This window comes from Agelaius tricolor, unplaced genomic scaffold (genome assembly GCF_023055355.1).
Source record: "Agelaius tricolor isolate 1412-34295 unplaced genomic scaffold, bAgeTri1.0.p SCAF_23, whole genome shotgun sequence".
Classification (NCBI taxonomy): Eukaryota; Metazoa; Chordata; class Aves; order Passeriformes; family Icteridae; genus Agelaius; species Agelaius tricolor.
Window position 1 is genome coordinate 8,326,947 of NW_027269283.1, and position 20,249 is coordinate 8,347,195.

The window sequence follows — 20,249 nt, forward strand, 5'->3', positions numbered from 1 at the left end:
ATATTGTTCTCTGTCATTTGATAGAATTTTGATTGGTATTGCACAATAGAAAAGTTGGGGGAGGTTTGTTTACACTAATCCTGATTAAGGCTAGAAAAGACTCTTGATTACAGTAATTTTAATAATGTAAATTTGTTTGTGATATGTCTTTAGTCTTTAATCCCCTTTGGCATTTCATTCAAAGGGAGATGAAAATTTCAGGGATTTATAACATTTAAATCAGTCATTCCATGAATGTTTCTCAGGCAGTTTTTCTCCTACCTGAAATAAAAAATATCTAAAAGGGTATGTAACATATTTTGTGATCAGATTAGAAATACATTTGCATGTGGTTTTTGTGGGAAAATAGCTTATTATCAAGCGCTTTCTCTTTACAATAAAGTATATGTGCATAAGAGAAAATGGAACCAATTATCAAAACCAATAATACATTTGAGATCTTTGCCATTCTTTCAGATGTTTTGAGGTAGGATTTTCACCAAGGACTTTATATAATCTCTTCATAATCAAAATTCACTTTAATTCTTTTGGCCATTACCCCAAATTCTTATTTCTATTTGTATTTATAAATACATACAGTTTTGAAATTATTAATTTAATTTTTAAGTAGCCTTAGCTTCACTTCACAATAGTAAAATTTGAGTTAATGTTTATTCCTAAAACACTGAGCATTTTTGAGCATAACCCTCATATTTCTTTAAGGCCAAACAGATTAATCTTAAGTATTAGCATTACAATTAACTAATGTATAGAGATATTTAGTCAAGTTAATTCAGGGTGAAAATAAAGGGGTTTAATTTTTTTGCTATGCTTAGGGCAGTGAAATTTGCAGAACAAAGACTTGCAGAAGACAAACCACAAGTACTTAAGGTCTTACAACACAGAGGAGGGGAGCGTGCTGCTTTTCGAACTCCTTGCCCTGGTGAAGCAGCTCAAATGTATCTATATTTAAATTATTTAACAGCTTATTTTAATTTTTAAGTCTTCCAATTCATCAGTGATTCATGTTCATTAAAATCTGCTCTGTTAATGCCATTTGTATTTGCTCAGTTCCTCTTCCCCCACGCTAACATTGATGTTTTGTGTGTTTGCGTGTATCGATATGGAATCTTCCTATGAACATAACCCAACCTTCCTCGGCTACCAATGGGGAAAAAAAAAACCCTATCTGCTCTTTTGCCTTAAGTATTTCAAAGGGAAAAACATGGCTGAGCAAAAAAACATCACCCCAGCTTTTCCTCCAAGCCCATTTTTGTCTAAAGTAATGAGGCCATAGTCAGTTGGCTCCAAAGAGCGCTGTGATTTACTGTGACGTACAGTGAATCATTGCAGATCCATTCGGACTGCATTCGTTATTTTAATGAGACACAGGCAAATCTGTTTTTTGGCCGCAAACCTTAAGATGCAAGCATAATGTGAAATGGTTGTTGATTGCCACAAGGCAACTGACATTATGGATTTTTATCGCCATCATTATGCACTTTAAAACTCCCCACATCCCAGGATATTCAGCCCCTTCCCTTTCCTCCCGCGAATGACAGGGAAGCCACAGCGCTGACATTTAAAAGCGAAAAGCTCATCTATTTAATTTCTGGGCTTATTAAAACCTTACGTTGCATCCACTGGTCTGCTTCTTTTTTTTCTTTTTTTTTGCTTTTTTTTTTTTAATTCACGCTTTCCCAGAGGAGGAGGAAAACCCCCATTGCAGCGCGGTCACCCAAAAAAGGTCACATTCAGTTGGGCGACAGCAGCACTAGGTCCCCACCAGCCTGTGCTTGATGTAGTATAAGAAATGACAATGAGGCGGGCATATCTGTGCCCGAGCTGTAATCACAGTAATGGTGTTCATCAGAATTTACCAGTGCTGAACTTTTCCAGAGTCTGCAGTAATGCTTCCTCCTCAGTGCTACCAGTAAGGGATTTATTGTGCTTGTGTTTGCCTTCAAGCAAAGGGCACCCATTCAATTGTTGAAGAAAACAATTTCAGAATTAGGTAGTGCTGGTAAATGTGGTTGTGTGTGTGGTCATGTTTGTCAGTGTAAAATGCATATGTTGATGCATATGTGTAGTGTCTTCATGTGTGCCTGCACGAATAAGTGTTGCTACAATTTATTTACCTTCTGTGTCTTTTTTTCTGTCATTTTTTGGTTGCTTTACCGGCATGGTTTTATTATGTTGTCATGAAACTTTGTACAACATCATTTGGCTGTACCAGGAAGTGCATGAAAACCCCTGGTCTCCTGAAAAATTGTTTTGGCCCGTTCAAGCCAACAAATTCATGAATAATATTTTTCATCCTTTAATTTTATCCTTAATAAAAAGTAGTGATGTTTTGGGACAATACAGGGTGTTGATTTCCCATTGTGCCAGTGGCAGCTTTGCAGTGAGAATGACAGAGAACCAGCATACCTTTGCTTCCCCTGGTTTCCAAATGCATCCATCCTATTTTTATTGATTTGCTGAATGTAAATCTCATGTCTTGCGCTCTTCACACAGATGTCATGAAGAAATCCTTATGCCTTCCATTTGAGAATTACATTACCTTAAGTATTTTTTATCTCCTGGCAGCTTCAGTGTAAAGCAAACTCCCCAGCTGACAGCCATAGTGGGTGCACTCAGTGTTTACAGCAGAACTGAGGCTGTAGGGGAAAAAGATGAAAATCTCTTGCAAAATGTTAAAATGGCTGCTGACTTGGAGGCCTCTGGCTCAGTTTTGCATCCTTTCCAATGTCCAAGAAAATACAATTTTACTTCTAACAAGTTTTCTCCCCTCGGCTTTTTCCCTCTCGTGCCTCAGTCGGTTTCCTGGAAGATTTGAGGACAGAAAACACTTTAGTTACAGGAGCTCTATTACTCCTAACAGTTCCTGTTGCAATTGGATGTGGCACTGTATAGAATAATCTTGGTACTTTCAGATTGCACAACGCAGGAGAGCTCATTCCTGTCTGACTTGACTCCTCTTCCAGGTGCTTACTTGTAGCAGTCCACAAAAACCCTTTTTGGGGGTAAGCACTGCACAAAGAGCACCTTCTCTCTGCTGTTTCTATCCTATGTAGGTTCTTGGGGTCAGTCTTATGTTTTATTTCACCAAAAGCAAACCCAAAATTCCCTGTCAGGCAAGAGCTTTTCCTTTTCTTTCTGTTTTCAATTGCTTGTTGAAGTTCTCATCCTTGCAAATTCTCTCCCCTGTAAATGCTTCTGCCCTCGGTGGGCTTCTGACCCAACCTGCAGACAGACTTATTCCTATATAAATACATGATAAATTAATTTTTGACCACATTGAGTGTGCATGCCTGTAGATATTTACTTTGTTTTGCCGTTTAGAGTTAAATCCAACTTGGAAGCAGCATCTGATCATTTCAGTGAAATTCTGTTGCTTTCGACTTCCTTCTCCAGTTGCCTTGCCCTGAGGCATAGAAAAGATCAAGGCATGTGCCCATGGACACACAGGGACTGCAGTGAGTGGCTCACCAGATCTGAATTTAGATGATCTGTGCTTCCTGCTTCCCTGGATAAGCCACACATTGCTCTGCCTCCCCGGCAGCATCCACACTGACATTTTCCCTCTCCCTCCTCACGCTCGGGGTCCCTGGGAAGATCATCCCTCTCTTGTGGCAGTGGTGTCACCCAAGTCACCTCCTGGTTCCTTCTGGAGCAGTGACAGCCAATTGGGAAGGAGCTATAGCTATATCTTGGCTATTTTCTAGCAGTCTCCTGCTGCTACAACAGCCTGAGGCGACTTGAACCTACCCTGGGGACCAGCCAGTCCCCAGCTGCTCGGGAGTGGAGGAGCAGAAAGGTGGCTTCAAGCCATCTTTGTTCTCCAATCCCTGTCTTGTGCTCAGCCCGGTCAAGTCATAGGGGAGAATCTGGGCCAGAGTTTATGAAATGCTTTGCTACAGAAACTTGCCCTCGCTGCCAAAAGCATCTTTCTGGTTCTCTGAGCTCCTGTGCCCTGCCCTTCTCTTCCTGCCCTGCAAAGATTCCAGCCTGGATCCTGGCTCTGGGAAAGCACCAGTCTGTAACGTGAAGTGTCACTGCTGGGCTGTCCTTTGCTGCTTTCTCTGTGTCTCTGTCGCTGCCTGAGCCACAGGCTCAGCCCCAGAGAGAGCCCTGCACAGAGCTGCTAACCCCAGGAAGGAAGCAGGGCTGGTACACAGTGGGAGGAGGAGGTGCTATCACTGGCTGAGCAACTCCTTGTGTTTCTTTTTGCAAAGGAAACAGGCACATCTAGCAGGGATTTTTTTATTTGTGTAGTCATATCCCTCCTTAGCCTCTGGTTTTGAACCAGCCCTGGTGCACACCTGTAATTCCCCTCCCAGGCTGACACCCAGATTTTGGTTCTCATGACACAGAGTTAATCCATTTCTGACACTTATTGTGCAGCAGCATCACTCTCTCAGCTTCAGAGAATCTTCTCATGTCAGCACCACAAAATTCACTTTTTGTGATCAGCATTATTTGGGCAGATTCTGATATTTCATTTCTACTCCCTGGCCCTTGCTATGATTTCCTGTGTAACACACACACAGAGAGTTCTGCTGGCTGAAACACTCTTAATGGCTGGGTCTAGTTGTCTGAAATAAAAAACTATTTTCATCTACCCAATGGCATTAATGGAACTGACATGAGGAGTTAAAAGGAGACAACCTAAGTGACCAAGCTAAGGCATGGAAAGATTTTATTCAGCCCAGACAAAAAGGTGTGTTTCTGCTCATTTGCACTGGAGTGTCATTCCCATCAGGTCCTGCAATAAGAGTAGCACTCCTTTTTTCACTTTAATGTAATCTAAAAACTTCTGAAAGCCTCAAGGGGCTGTGGGCTGGGGTTCTGTTGGGGCTTGGCCAGCACGGAGTGGCTCATCCTGGCAGTGATGTGAGAGGTATCTGCTCAGGCAGGAATGCCCCAGAACCCATCCCATCATGGCCAAGGCTGATATTTATTTCATCACAAATATTCTGATGACTCTCTATGACTTTCAGCCAGTTTGCTGCACTGACCTATGATTCATTCACCACATTATCCCAGCTGCTGACCTGAAACACTCTCTTTGAGTTAGAACTGAAGTTTATTCTGATCTCAATTTCCATTGAGATGTGGTTTTGCCCCAAGTTTGGGGTTTCATTTGGTCCAGCTGTTAAAATTCAGGAGCAGCATACCCCAAATTTGGATGCAGGGGATGGTGGAGTTTAAGCCAAATATGAAAAACCTTCCAACGCAGTGGACATTGATTTTGAGGTAAAAACATGAAAAACTTGGGGTGTATTGGAGAAGCTCTTTTCACGTAAACTTGGCCATTACAATTTAGAAATCTTGATTTCTAGTGTCTGTCTAAATAGTCATGTGCAGAGCAGACAAAGTGTCTTCATTCATTCAGGAGCTGAAAAGTGGAAATTACATGTCTTTCCTCTTCATTTTCTCTGGGAAAATCTTTTAACTAATTTATGGAGTAGTTAATCTGGTTTCGCACGTGTGTGGGTAAATGAGCATGTCATGTGTCTTCATGTGCAGGAGAAAAAATTATTTCCTGATGGCAAGATAATGGAAACATATTGGGGGTGAGAGAAGGGTTTCATTAGAAAAGCACAGCTTCACGAGTACAATCCTTGCATATGAATCATGACTCATCTGCTCCAGAATGGAAAAAAAAAAAAAAAAAAAGAGGAAAAAAAATCACTGGGAGTCAGATTATTGTACCTAACTCAACATCTAAAAGTCAGACAACTAATTAAGCCTGGGCTGTCTCCATCCTGAGGAATAATAGATAACAGCTTCCCAAGGGTAATTCATGTCACTGTAGAATAGGTGGACAAGTCGCCTTCTGGGGATGCTTATCTCTTGGCATTGACTGCAGAAGCTGCAGAGATAGCTCAGAATAGATGCCTGGTTTGCAGGGGCAGGAGCACAGTGAGAAGAGCCTCTGCCTCACAGCCAAGTGCTAGAATTAGGACTTGAAATGAAAGCTTAAAAGGTCGTGGTTTCCTAGCAGTTAGAATAATCTGTCCCCAATAAGAAGCAGCCCATCAGCAGCCAGAATAACCCAGGGCAATGTGAAATTAAAAGCAGTTTTCATTAAGGCTGCCAAGGGAAAGTGTTTGTATCTGTGGGAGGCAAGTCTGGTCACTAAATAATATGGGATGATAACAATGAAAGAGATAAATGGATAAGGGCACATAGAGTGAATTATGCTGACAAATATCAGAGTTAAGCTCTGAACGTTGAGGGTTGTGGACAGTGTCTGCCTCTGGGACTTGGAGTGTTCAGCCAGGGCAGAGCCTCTCTCAGAGGCCCATTAGAAAGATTTATTGAGTCACAGAGTCCTAGAATAGTTTAGGTTGGAAAAACCCTCCAAGATCATCATCCAAGCATTACCCCAGCACTGCCAAGCCCACCACTAAACCACATGCACAAGTACCACATTTTTAAATCCCTCCAAGGGTGGTGACTTCACCACTGCCCTGGGCAGCCCTTGCCAGGGCTTGACAACCCTTTCTGTGAGGAAATTTTTCCTAATATCCAAACTAAACCTCCCCTGGCACAACTTGAGGCCGTTTCCTCTTGTCCTATCACTCGTTACTTGGGAGAAGAGACTGACCCCCAGGCAAACTGAATTTATCACAAGATATTTGAGGGAGGTTAAATTTGTACTCCTCTGTTGCCCAGGAGCTGTGAGCTGAACATGGTTGATGTTATTTGCTGTAAGAAGATGATGCTCAGACACACTGCAAAAATCAGCCAGAATGAACGGAGGGAAAAGCCCCAGTTCCACAGCTATAAACTGGGAAAAAAGCAGTGCACATCCAAGATGGCATTTTGCACCTGAGAACACAGCAAACAGCAGTGCATTTCTGAAATGCATAGTATGGCACTGCACTGTGCACTTGCCTCTGACTAATGCCATGTGAAAGTGGCCTGATGCAGTGTGTTATTTGTCCTGATGTATTCTGGAGCTTCTGTGAACAAATGTTAAGGAGGCTGTGAAGCTGTCACACTTTGTAAGGGCTCCTCAAAGGTTGTAGATTTAGTAGCTACAATTCTAAAATGCAATTGTGTTTTTAAAGCTTTTCTTTTCCCTGGGTGGAGCCTGCACAGACACCCAGAAGGTTTTTTTAATCGATGTCCATAACTCTTCCATGGTTAAAGCAGGGCAGCAGAGAGGGCACTGAACTGCAGTTGCACTGTGATTTACTACCAAGGTTTGACAACAGCATTCCATACATATCCACTGGAAAATGCTCTTAATTTTCCCTCAAGTCTGCCACCCAAGATATCTACAAATTCTGAAATTCAGTGATGGAGCGAGGGTGGAGAGAGTCATCACGTTTAACCCATGACTGCCCCATTTTTCATCCTCACAAGGACATTAAACACAGTAAAACGAGTCCTGCTGGAAGCCTGTCTCTCCCTGAAGTGGGCAAACGATAGGTTAAGAGAAAGCAAATGAAAGGTAAGATTAATAGCATTTATCATGGCAGATAGACTAGCAGTTTGCTAATTAAAGATGTTAGAACATAGAAGCAGCCAAGGATCAGTGGCTTTTAATGAGGATGTTGTAGGGTGATTTAGGTCTAATTTTCTGCTTAATAAGGCTGGTTTAAAAAGTAATTTTGTTGGGATGTGACTCTCCTAAACCTGTTCATTATCAGTGATGGGACTTCACTTCAACACTCCAGGAAATGTTGTGTTTAATTAATATTGTGTCGGCAAGTGGATATGCTGACAGATGAGAAAAAAATTGATGAAGAACTTTCAAGGACATTGACTTCATTACACAGCTTCATTATAGCCTGAATAACTGGCTAAATATGTCACTGGAAAGATAATGTGCCACTTTTAACTCTTTTCTGTGTGTTGTTCATGTAAGTAAGCAGAGGGTTTCTTTCAAAATAGCCACTATTGAAAAAAAAACCCCATCAAGGGATCAGATCTGCATTTTCTCATTGATTCATTTTCTTTATGAGTTTTCTAACTGATGGTGGAGATGTAAAGCAAAATACTGTGGGTTATTTACATTAATTCATCACCCATTTTGCTTGGGCAGAATGTGATGTTAGTAAGTGACATTCTTCACCACTGGGTAATTTTCCACAGTGCCCCTGAGACAGGAGTAGAAATTAATTTGGAACATTTTTATTTCTCTGCACAAAACAGCATCCTGAGGTAAAGTGATGGATTGATAAGTGCCTATATATATATGTATAAATATATATATATGGTACCAGGGTGGGATTTCAAATGAATCTTTTCACCTCAACTCAGAATTGTTGCACAACAACCCTTATTCCCCACCAAGGAACACCACTTTTAGCTCTGATTACTGGATAGTGTCTTCATATCCTAAACTAGCAGCTAATGCTTCTGCTGCATCCTTTAACTCTTTGCTGATTTTCTTTATAGACTCACTTTTCCCTTGGCTGAGGTTAAGCTATGAGAAAATCACCCTATAAAATAATTTTTAAAAATACACTCTATTAATTCAATTAAATTTTGGCCACTGTAGTAGTTCACAGTAGTTTGCAGATCACCCTTCATCACCTCACTGAACTTTCAGCCAGGAAAGAAAGCAAAATTAATCTGTTTCAGACTAAATTTCAGACACCTGAGTGTGACCTCAGAGACTTTGGTTTGGGTCCTCTTATCTGTTTTATGAGACTTTTTGCAGCAAAGAAAAAGTGCTTCAAGTTGGATCTCTTAAACAGGAGTTGGGAGAGAAAAAGAAAAGTACTGAGCACAGGGTCTGGAGCAGTGTCTAGCTGGGGCTTACAGAAAAGCATCCCAAAGGTCTGTTACAATTTTCCTAGTGAAAAACAGGTCCAGCAGCAAACCATTGATTTTTCCTGGGTTTGAGTTGCCTCTTCCTTGAGAAATAAGTCCGTTAAAGAAGAAAAGGGAAAATAACCAAAGATCAACCTTTGAGGCTGAAAGCAAAAGAAGAAAAAACTGTTTTCAATCTTAATCATTAGGGCTATTAGCCAAGAGAAGAGGCCCAGGCAGGGGAAGGAGAGGAGACGCTGACTGCAGGCGACAGCTGGAGTTTATCAGATGCGTCAGTTCTCTTTAACACCTCCATTTGGTGGCTGCTGTCACCTTCAGAGGAGGGCTTGTGCAGGATGGGATTGAGGAAAGCATTCTGCCCTGTCAGCCCTGTCACACACCGGGAGCTCTGTCCCCATCCCAGGCCTGGCATTTCCCCTCTCCCATGGCTGCGTGAGGCCCGCGCTCCGGAGCGTGGCTGTGTCCCCGTGCCAGGGGTGGCACTGGGCCCTCCCCAGCACCTCAGAGCTCGGCCCACGTGCCAGCACCCTTTAATAATGACTCATTATTTTCTTACACTCAGTAACAGGAAGGCAACAATCAGCCCAAGTGCTCCATTGAAGAGGAGCTGACAGCATCCTGTCCTCACCACGGAGCTGAACCCGCTCCAGCACCTTCTGCCTGCAGAAACCCAGTGAGACATCCTGGGGCTGGCAAAGAGGAAAGGACCAACCAGAGCCACCATCCTCCCCCTGGGATGGCTCTCGTGGCACCTGCATAATGGTGCAAATGAACCCGCTCCAGCACCTTCTGCCTGCAGAAACCCAGTGAGACATCCTGGGGATGGCAAAGAGGAAAGGAGCAACCAGAGCCACCATCCTCCCCCTGGGATGGCTCTCTTGGCACCTGCATAATGGTCTCCCTAATGGGCAATTGCAGGATCAGAACCTCGGGTTGTAAATACCACAGGGGGATATCTGCCAGTGGAGCAAAGCACTGCCTGGCACCGCAGCATGCTCTGAGACTTTTGTATGGATCAGCCCTTGGGAGAGAAGGTGCCTGGGGGATGGAACACTGGCTGAGCCTGCTAAATGTGCATTTCGTTGGATATGTGGCATCCTGAGTAAAATTCCACTCGTGCGGGATTTTTCCTTGGTGTTTCAATAGTTGGACAGCCAGAAATATCACAAGGATTTAATTTAAAATAGCATCTTTCCTTACTTTGGTCCATGGAGGGATGTGCCTCACCTGTTTATCTGCATTTAATTGTGTTAGTTATGTATGAGAGCCAAAAATCTGCCTCCTTCCACTTCTGGTTGCCTGATGCCTGCTGCAGTCAGAAAGAAGCACAAATTTTCTTGGTAACAAATTATTTACAGCAAGGCATGAAATTCCCAGACTGGTGCAGCTAAGAAGTAAATGCAGAAGTTTTTCAGAGCCTGTTAAGCTCAACATGGGCTGAGATCCACTGGAAACCTGAGCCATGTGGGCATGGAAGAGGTTTAAAATTGGGATGAATAAGTGCGATGTGGGAATGACTCAAACTTTTGCTTGGGACATCCAGCTGCCTGGATGCTCCACAGTGGGCACCATGTTCCAGTTTGGATGCAAGATTCCCATGTCAGGAACTCTTGGCTTCTGTCTGACAGGCAGGAAACAGGATTTTATTCTGTTTGGCTTTTCTTGTTCCTGAGCTAGGTGTTTGATTGTTCCCTGGCCAAGGGGCTAATTAATTCCTATGCAGGGCAATTAAAATACATTGAATGTGAGCAGTTTTGCATCACTGACAACGAGGTGACACAGAATGCAGCCCTGGACAGGGAAAAGACACATTCCCATGTGCCTTCTGATCTTGCTGCAAACAGAACTGGATCCCCAGGGTGTGGAGCAGGTTCAGACTGAGCTCAGGCAGCTGGAGAAGGAGGCAGCCACATTTTTGGGGATGAGCTGCTCAGTTAATCCCTTCTCCTGCCCTGGGTTTGGCAGGAGGGAGCCTGGTTTAGTTACTGAAATTGAGATCTCAGCTGTGAGGCAGAGATTGAGAAAGCCCAGCTGCTGTGCTGGGCACTCACTGTTCTGCTGTGTCACAGTGCCATCACACAGGGAGCAGCTGACACCCCCAGGGACACTGGGGAGCTCAGGGTAGGACAGCACCTCCTGAGTGGCTGGATTGTGTAGGTAGGAGAGTTTGGAAGCAAAGCGCGATAGGAACCCAGGTGTGTCGGCAGCACATGCACTGGGTCTCCAAAGGAGCCCTTGGCTCACTCTGTGGTTCCTGGATTATCTCAGCTGAGCATTCACCTTCAGGGCTGGAGCAGAGAGTTTTATACACACGCTGTATAAATATTCAGATGAAATTTTGAAACCAAAGTGCCAGTAGAAATTTGGCTCTCTGTGGTGTGTTGTATAATCCATTACAACGCACCATTATGTAATTGTCAGTTATCCAAGAGTTTAGTATTTTGCAACATGCCAAAATCAGAAGTGTGTTCTTATTAACATCCCAAATGTACTTAAGTGTTTGGTAAATACTGGAAGATACATTTCTTGCCCTAGAGAACATACAGTCTGAAAAATTAATATTGATTCTAGATAAATCAATGTTTGCTTACCAAAATCACGTGCTGAATACTTTATAAGCGCCCACCCAGCTGCAGGGATGTTGCAAGCTCTGTCTCCCTCTGATGCCATAAACACACCCTGAGTCTGTATTCAAGGCTTCACCTCACCATGCAGCTTTAAAATTGTGGCAATAATGTTATTCAACAATATCTCCTGTCAGGAAGAGTGAAGGTAAAAACATTCAGACTTTTTTCTGCAGATCCCCAGTGGGTTTCTTTTAGGCAAGGCCCATGTACATTAATACAAATCATATTTTATGTTACTCACAGGACATAGAGATAATCAGAAAGCTATCTTCATAAACAGAGGGTTATTCATAATCCCTCACATGGCATTTCAATTATCAGTCTGATGATGATGTGACATTATGGATGAGGTTGTGATTAAATTTTCTTGTGTAATGACCCTAAGTAAATCTTTGCAATTTTCATTTTGCAGAGATTTAATATAGATTGGTGGCCTGTTGTTTGGCCCCTGTTTAATCCAAAATCGCTCATTAAATTGGGACCAGTAAACATCTGATGATTGCATTTCATGGACTCAGCTATGAATTTAACATATTAAATCTACATTCCAGATGGATATAAGCATCTGTTCTCATTATGGTTATTGGTGTTAATCTGAAACCCTGACCTGTTTCCCCTAACATTACTCATATTAAATTCCATCCCAAATTCTAACATATATTGGCATGAAGGCAGGAGATAACTAAAATACCTTCACGTGCACGTAATCCAGTGAAAGATGAACAACAGAAATTAGGGGACACATAACACAAACTTCTTGCTCTCAGAAAGTGGCTTTCACTGCTGCAGGATGTAAAACAACTGCTTCTGTTTTCCAGCATTGAAAAAAAAAACCCTGAAAAAAACCCAGTAGTCAATTCTATTTGACCATGTACTTGCTAATCACTGGGCTTGAGCTGTATCCTTTACAGAGCAGCACAGCCCTAATTTGCAAATCTGATTTGTCACTAAATCTCGTCAGAGTTTGACCCAGCATCTTGCAGGCACTTGCCTGGCAGTAGTAGCCAGGCTCCTCTGCACCAGGAACACTCAGCTCAAAGTCAAATTAATCGGTGACTTCCAAAGACCATTAGGAAGAAGATATGTGTTCCAGGGCTGCTGAGAGCTTCTCCACACTGCATGATTCATGTTTATTGCAGTTGGGGCATTTATTTATTAGATTGCTCAGTGTAATGGGAAATTTAAAATGACACACATTGTATTACAGGGAGGCTTAGCAAAATATTATCTCCCTGTTATTGTAAATCAAACAATTCTCAATGTCAGCACAGATCACCTTTGCTCAGCAGAAGTTTCTCCAGAGGGTTTGTACAGTTCCTTGGATTTTTTTTTTTTTTTTTTTGCTTTAATTTCAGGAATCATGCCCCCTTCCCAAGCTGATGGGTGAGATAGGCTGCACAGCTCAGTGCTGGGTTGGGATCCTGGCTGTAATCCTGGGTTTACCTGGGACTTCACACCCTGTGCCTAAAGGATCAGACAATTCAGCCTCATGGTATGAAGATTAGTCAGAAGGGTGGATATAGTTTTTGCCTTGAAAATGAGAAAAACAGTCAATATTTTAAAAGAGGAAAAAGTAGATTTGTTGTACCAATCTCATACCAAAAGGCACAAATCCCTCCCAACACCTCATTATCCTGTTTCCTGGGGTTTTCCTGGCTTGTTAGGGGCAGGAGGAATCCATCCTGTGGGGTGGTGGGAGAGAGAAAAACAGCCAAGAAAACTGCAAGTACCAGGAAAGTCTGTCTGAACTCTAGCAAGGCTGGGCTGGAGCCAAAACTCTGAGTTAAGCACTTAGTGGGGTTTGCCCTCCTGCAGCATCACACAGACCATGAGTGGCTATAGCAGGAAAAAGCCTTAGGGGAGGGCTTTGGGGGATTTTAAGTGTCAGATATTCACCTGACATATAGGAACACCATTCCTGAAGGACAAAGTGTTGGAAAAAGTCCCAAAGCTGTGGTTATCGGTTGAGAAGTGAGATGCAGCATTTCCTGATGGCTGCACTGGGCAGTCACTTGTCTGTAAAATTTCCCTGTGATTTTAACAGGTTGAAAAGTGCAGAAACACAAATGCTTCATTTCTAATATGGACTGTGGTTTGTACATAAAGGAAAAGGGTATTTAAGTAAAAAAGGGTATTTAGAGAGTGCAACATCTCCCCACAGAAAACTGGCATGGCCTCATGTACCCACTTTGTAACAGGAAAAAATCTGATCTCTGAAATACTGGCTCAGACACCACAGAACAGAACAGGGTGAGGGGGGAAAGAACTGCAGTGTCCAGTGGGTGAAAATACCCACCAAGGTGTGTATTCACTATCACCAGTGCTTGTAACAGAAGGACAAAAAAACCCCATCCCTGTCATTAGCAATTAAGGCTGCATCACTCAGGGCAGAGCTCTGTGTGTGCAATGAGGCTAATTAGCATCAGAGTGCTGTCTGACTCCGGGAGTTTGGTGCAGGCAGCACAGCAGAGGGGCTCACCAGCGAGGCTGGATGCATTTCAGTCCCAGCAGTTTGACCTGGTCTCCCTGCTCTCAGAGGTGGCTGAAATGTTGGTGCCACTCACCAGCAGCTGCTGGGGTTGGAGGGCAGCAGTGGGTGCCCGAGTGCAGAGTGAGGAGATGCTGCCTCAAATGATCAACACAAAGCCATTTTTGCTCCATGGAATGTGCTTTTTATATCCAGGTGTTGCTGCACCAGGTTTTTGCCAGGTTGGTCTCAGGATGAATTGGTCTCGGCAGAAGTTTGGGTGTGTGGGCACCACTGGGAGCCACCAGCTCAGCAGCTTGGGGAGTGGGAAGAGGCCAAGGAAAGGGGTCCTGGAGGAGCTTCCCTGGCAAAGAGGATTACAGCAAATGCTGTTTGTTTGGGTTATTCCAGTGGAAGATGCTCCTGCCCATGGCAGCGGTTTGGAACCACTTGAACTCTGAGGTTCACTTCCAACTTAAGCTATGCCATGATTCTATGTTGTGATTTTATTTGCTGGTGCTTCCCCACTGGCTACAGCCCACAGGAGCAGACACACAGAGTGGCAGCTAACCAGCAAGAGATTTCCACAGTGCAACTGTGGAACAAGTGGACCTAGAGAAAGCCAGAATTAAAAATACCCTCCCTAAGAACCAATTCACACCACTTTAAGCAGATCAAGAAACTATCTGTGCCAGCAAAGGCACTCCTTAAATTCCCCCCAGCCTCCAAAATGAGGAGTTTTAAGAGGGGATAATGCTGAATGCTGATTTCAGGAAGCTGCCATGCAGCTCCCAGCACAACAGACCAAAGATTTTAATTGCTTGTTAACTACCATTGTGGCACACGAGTTAGCAGAGCTGAAGCAGTCTGACATAAATCACATGTCCCAGCCCAATAAATCTCCTCTCCAAGTGACAGCTTTGCAGACAGCAGCGAGCGAGAGCGGCCGGTGCCCAGACCTGAACGTACAACTGCCGCCTGCAACCGGTGACAGATCTGTTGAGACCAAAACACTTGGCACTCTGCTAATGTCTGTCATTATGGTGATTGATACAGCCCCTCTATCACACTCTGCAGTTGTCTACATTTCCAAAGCTTTATTAAATTACGGCGGCTCCCAACTGTTATCCGGCATCAGTGCGAGGAAATGACCAAGAGCAGTCAGGGACAAGTTGAGGTTTTTCAGCTCTGAAGAGCTGAGGGGGTGAAGGGGGTGCAAGCAGAGGCTTTGCTGACTTTTCTCTAAAGGCTAAAAAACTGAGGATGGTGTTGCCACGTTTCTCTTCACAGAGAAAAGCAAGGCACAATTCTTCCCAAGGATTTCTGAGATTCACATTCTCTGAACTTCAGAGAAAGGGAAAACACAATTCTTATCTCTTGCTGTGTCTGTGTTGTGCCAAAGTAGAATGCAATATGGAGATTGTTTATCCAAAGTGAGGATGTTTTGTTTCCTTGGCCTGTCAGGGCCAGGTGTGTGTGTGTGTCAGGACTGTGGGTGACAGTCACGAGATTCAGTGCAGTGTGAGCAGGTGTGTGCAGAGTGAGTGCTTGGCACATTCAGTTTTAGATGAAATGTATAGAGTATAGTATAATAAAGTAACTAATTAGCCTTCTGATAGCCATGGAGTCAGATGCATCATTCTCTCTCCCTCACCAACGTCAGAGTCACCTTTGATTTACAATAAGGACGGGGTTACCTTTGTGTGAGAGGACAGGAGCTGCCTCTGTCCCCACGCTGAAGAGTGGCAGGGCTGCTGCTGATAAAACAGGTTATTCTACCACTTAAAGCTTGGCAGGACCAAGGGACTTGCTGCTGCCTTCAACGTGCAATAATTATCAAGGTTGAAGGATTTATTTGGTGAGCCCTGGTGCTCTCGGGGCCGGGGTTATCTTAATGACTCTGCTGCAAGTGTTCCCCTTGACCTACCTTCAGTGCAGCCCCAGGAACAGGTGCCATTAGAATATATTCCACCCCACTGAAAGTCCTGTCTTCCTGGAGACTTTAGGGGGAAGAATATACAGATATATTGTTTCTATAAATCCCCTGATATTATCTTTTATCGGTAGTAATAAATGTCCATATTAATTAACTTAATGGTTTTAACTGCAGTAATGACTTTGTATTAAACTAGTGAGCTTTCATGTTCCACATAAAAGCTGCAATATTAAAACTCATCTACAGTATTTTTTTTCAACTTCTATTGTGCTGAAACAAAGCAAACCCATTGCTGGAATATTCCAGCCATCAAGGCCAGTAGATGATTCAACCTTGGTGTAAATTATATCGATTTTTAAATGGATGCATATTAAAATTTGGAAGATTTTTGAGCGAGCCACAGATACAATACAAAAACAAGGCAATCACTTTTCCCTTTTTTTTCCCTATATTTTGCTAATAAACAAGTGAATCTGGTACTCAGTCTTTCATCTGTTGCTGTGAACATTCTGTGTGTTCCCATAAATATTTGAGAAAAATTCACTGGGTTTTGCAATCATTTTGAAATACGTGTCAATGCCAGAGCCAAAGCCAGAGGAGGTGTTGGCTACCAGTAAGGGAGCAGGAATAGTGTGTGTGGTGAGAGCAGCAAGAGAATATCAAAGAAATATCTTCAAAATCTCCTTTGCATTCTGCAGACTGAAATTTCTGTACATTCTATGTGAACTCATGCAACTGGAAAGGTGGAAAATGGTGATTATCTGTAGCCAGGGCAGTGGTGCAGGGAAAAAAGCTTATCTCCATAAATTGACATCTGTGAACAGTTTTTCCTGGTTCTACCAGGGCTGTGTCTGAGCCAATTTAGTCACTGGTTTTCTGTGGATTTGAACCAGCACGACTGTCTTCACCATCTGTGTGAACTGGCCCCATTTTAAAAGTGACTGCTGGCAGTGCTTTTCCCAGCTCTGAAACGCTTGGGCAGATGTGTTTGTTCACGGCTCCTGAACCCTCCTGAGAAAGCCCATGACCCCTCCTGGCATCCCAACACCACCCACACAATTCCTTTCAAGCCATCCTTTACCTGCAGCTGAAATTGCTGATGAAACCCCTGAATGAGGGCATCTGAACACACAGAAAGTGCTTTCCAAAGGTAGATTTTCTCTTGCATTGCATTTGGGAGATAAAGAGGGGGTGCACCAGAGGGAGAGGTCCACAAGTGGAACCCAACATCCATCTACAAGGACTTCCTTCATGTCTGAGTGGCACTGGAGGACAACTGAGGCTGTGTATAACAGGACTGAATTTGCACTACATCAGCAGTGGATCTTTGAAGATTAAAATTTCTCCCTAAACTCTTCACGCTTTCTAATAAAAGCCCATTGCTGTCCCAAGCTGGTTAAAACAGAAGTGGAAGCCAAGCCCTCAGCCAGGGCACAGTGAAAACTTTCTAGTCTGGTCCATAATCCCAAATTCTAAAAAGTGCAAATAGCCTCTAAATTCTCCAAGAAAAAATTGCTGGATTGTACTGGCCCTTAGAAGCAATAACGTGAATTAAGAAGCAGCTCCCAGCCCTTTGCATGGCCACCAAAAAACCAGAGCCCACTCCTCCTGCTCTCAGCACTGAGCCAAGCTGCTCTCCATGCCATGGACTTCCTCATGGAATTCAGGCTCAGCAAGTCCTTGTCATTGTGTGTGGGGAGAGCACTTGCCAATGAGCCCCTGGTGCAGCAAGGAATGAGGATTTCCTGGCTGGTTATGATGAGTTTGAGGTTTCTGAGCAGCTTCAAGCAAACCCAAGAGCATCTTCCTGAGAAAAAGATCAGGCAATATTCAGGCTCCTGACAACTTCTTTAGGTCTTTGTACATTTTGGTCCCAGGAGCTGCAGCTGTGGTTGCAGCCTTTGCAAATCCAAGCCCTGGTGGGGCTCTGCAGCCTGGGGCAGTGGAGCTGTGCTGGGGGACGTGCCAGAGCCTTGCCTGATGGCTCCCTCTGGGAGTGCTGGTTATCCTGCAAGCTTTATGTAAATATTTTTAAGTGGCACATCTGTCTGAATTACCACCGTGCCCTCCTGGATTGCTAATTGTAGGTTTTAATTCAGCTCTGACGACCAGTTTACATAAATTAGGGAGCTGGCAGTAAGCAAGCTTTGAGATGGGATATGGATTTAGTGAGGGCTGATTTTTTTTCTCTCTGAAATGCTTCTCCTCACTATCTCACTTGAATCATTCTGGGGGAAAACGAGTAATTCAGCCCTGCTTGTGGAAGGGACCCAGAACTGTTTTGTCTTCACCCTGGTGCCAGTGTGCCCAGCTCATATCACTGGTCTAATTGACCTTAATTGGCTATAGAAAAAGAAAAGGATTTGGCATTTAATTTCAGTGCCACACCCCTCTGGCAGGAGTCAGAGCCACTTGGCATGGCTGTGCTGGCTCTCCAAGGGAGGCTCTGGCTGACACCAGCAGGGTTTGAGTGACCCCAGGGGACCCGTGCTGCATCCAGGATGTGCCAACCAACAGGTTGTTGTTCTGTGATCAATTCAAGTCTTCCAGCCCTTCCTCAGCAGCACAGGCTCCAGGGCTGGTGTGCCCAAGCCAGCTCTGGCAGTGGAATAAGGCCCAACAAAGTGGTTCAATACCAGCCCCATCCCCTCTGCCAAAGGACTGGGACTGTCCACAAAGGCTTTAATCTCACCATTTGTTCTCCTGGCTCTCACCAATGCTGGCTGCATTAACACTCCCTCATGAGTGTTCTTGATGAGGCAAACCCAGAATTCAAGAATTTTTGCATTTCCAGCAGTCATCAAGGTAGACGTGCCTAAATTAATTTATTTAATGTGAGGAGAGACTGCTGCCTGTTTGGAAGCAGAAGTTGGCTCAACTGAGGGGTTTGAGAGGGATCTGGAAACATCCCTTTTTGAAGCCAAAATCTTAAATGTTTTGTAGCCAGATTTCACCAGGGAAGATCAACAACCCCTGACTTGAATGTTGCCAGTCTTTGTGAGGTACCACACCCCTGGGGTGGATGAAAACTGTGCTCCATCATAGCCTTGTTCACAAGGAAAATATCTAAGACCTTACATTAAAGACAGCTGAGCTCTTATATCTTGTGGGGAAATGGCCTTTAATATAAATTGGAGCCCAAAGTAGAAGCAATGATTAGAGTACATGGTTGAAGAGAAGCCATCTGATCATGTGTCCACCAGCACAGAGCACACACAAAGCTCCTGAGCTGTAATTTCACATTCAGTTCCCACCTTGCAAGAGAAAACAGAGAAACCAATGAACAAAACCCATCTATTTTATGAGTGGTTCTTTAGAAAAGTCAATGGTCACTCAGGATGGGCTCAGAAATGGATTCAGATTTAAGGGAGGAATGAATACAAGGAGAACAGGTTGGAAATATCCTGCCATAGTCAACCTGTTGAGACACACACATACTTCAACTGAAATGATCTAGTTGACTAAAATAGTTGCTGCAAATGTATGTTGTTCTGTGACTTTGTTTCATCTCAATTAGACACCTCAAATCTTCTAGAGGATTGAAGAACAATATAGCAACTCCTTAAAAAATATTAACCCAGAAAAGCAAAAAATAGATTTAAAAAGTGAAATTTGGAGAGCTGGTCACTCCCTCTGTCCTGTCTGAGATGAGACTGCAGCTCCTTAAGGCATGAAGGATGCCTGTGTGCTTTCGTTTTGCTCCTGTAAGATGCCTCCCACATGTTAGACCTTCTAGTCTAGTGAGAACATCCTGATCCCCACCCTCACTGCCATTCTGTTTTCTCACATTGCAGACTGGGTCTTAAAACACAGCTTTGTCTCAAATCCATGGAGCCAAACCCAGCACTGATGGATCTGAGCAGAGCTGCAGCCAGGGGAATTCCTGACCCTTTCTTCACAACACACACACACCAAGAACAATGAATTTCCTCCACTGTGGTGACAATTCAACTGCATCCAGGTTGGTCCAGAAAATCTGGCAGAAATCTCTCCATCACTCTAAGAGACCTGGAGCCAGCCTCCTGCCATGTGTGCTGCATGCAGGTGCCACTCATGCTGAAGCACCATCAAGGTACATCACTGCATCCAGACTTTCCAGAACAAAAGCTTGAGGGGCTTTTTTTTGCTCTGTCTGGCTGATACTTTTTATGGAATCACCCAAGGGCCAGGTTGTAGTTCTGTAATTGTACAGGGCTGTCATCCTCATAAATATTAAACAGCACTTCCAAGTGAAACTGCAGCTCCTTTTATTGCACAAAGCGATGGATATCCCAGCTGAAACCACTCTGCCTCCTTGCTGGTGCCTGCTGAAAAGTGACTGTGGTTCAAAATATTTATTGATGCTTTGTTGTATTGGGAGAATGCTCAGTGACAGATGGACACTCTCTTTAAAACCTCAACGTATGCAAATCTCCATACAAAAGAGCCCAGGATGTTTTTAATA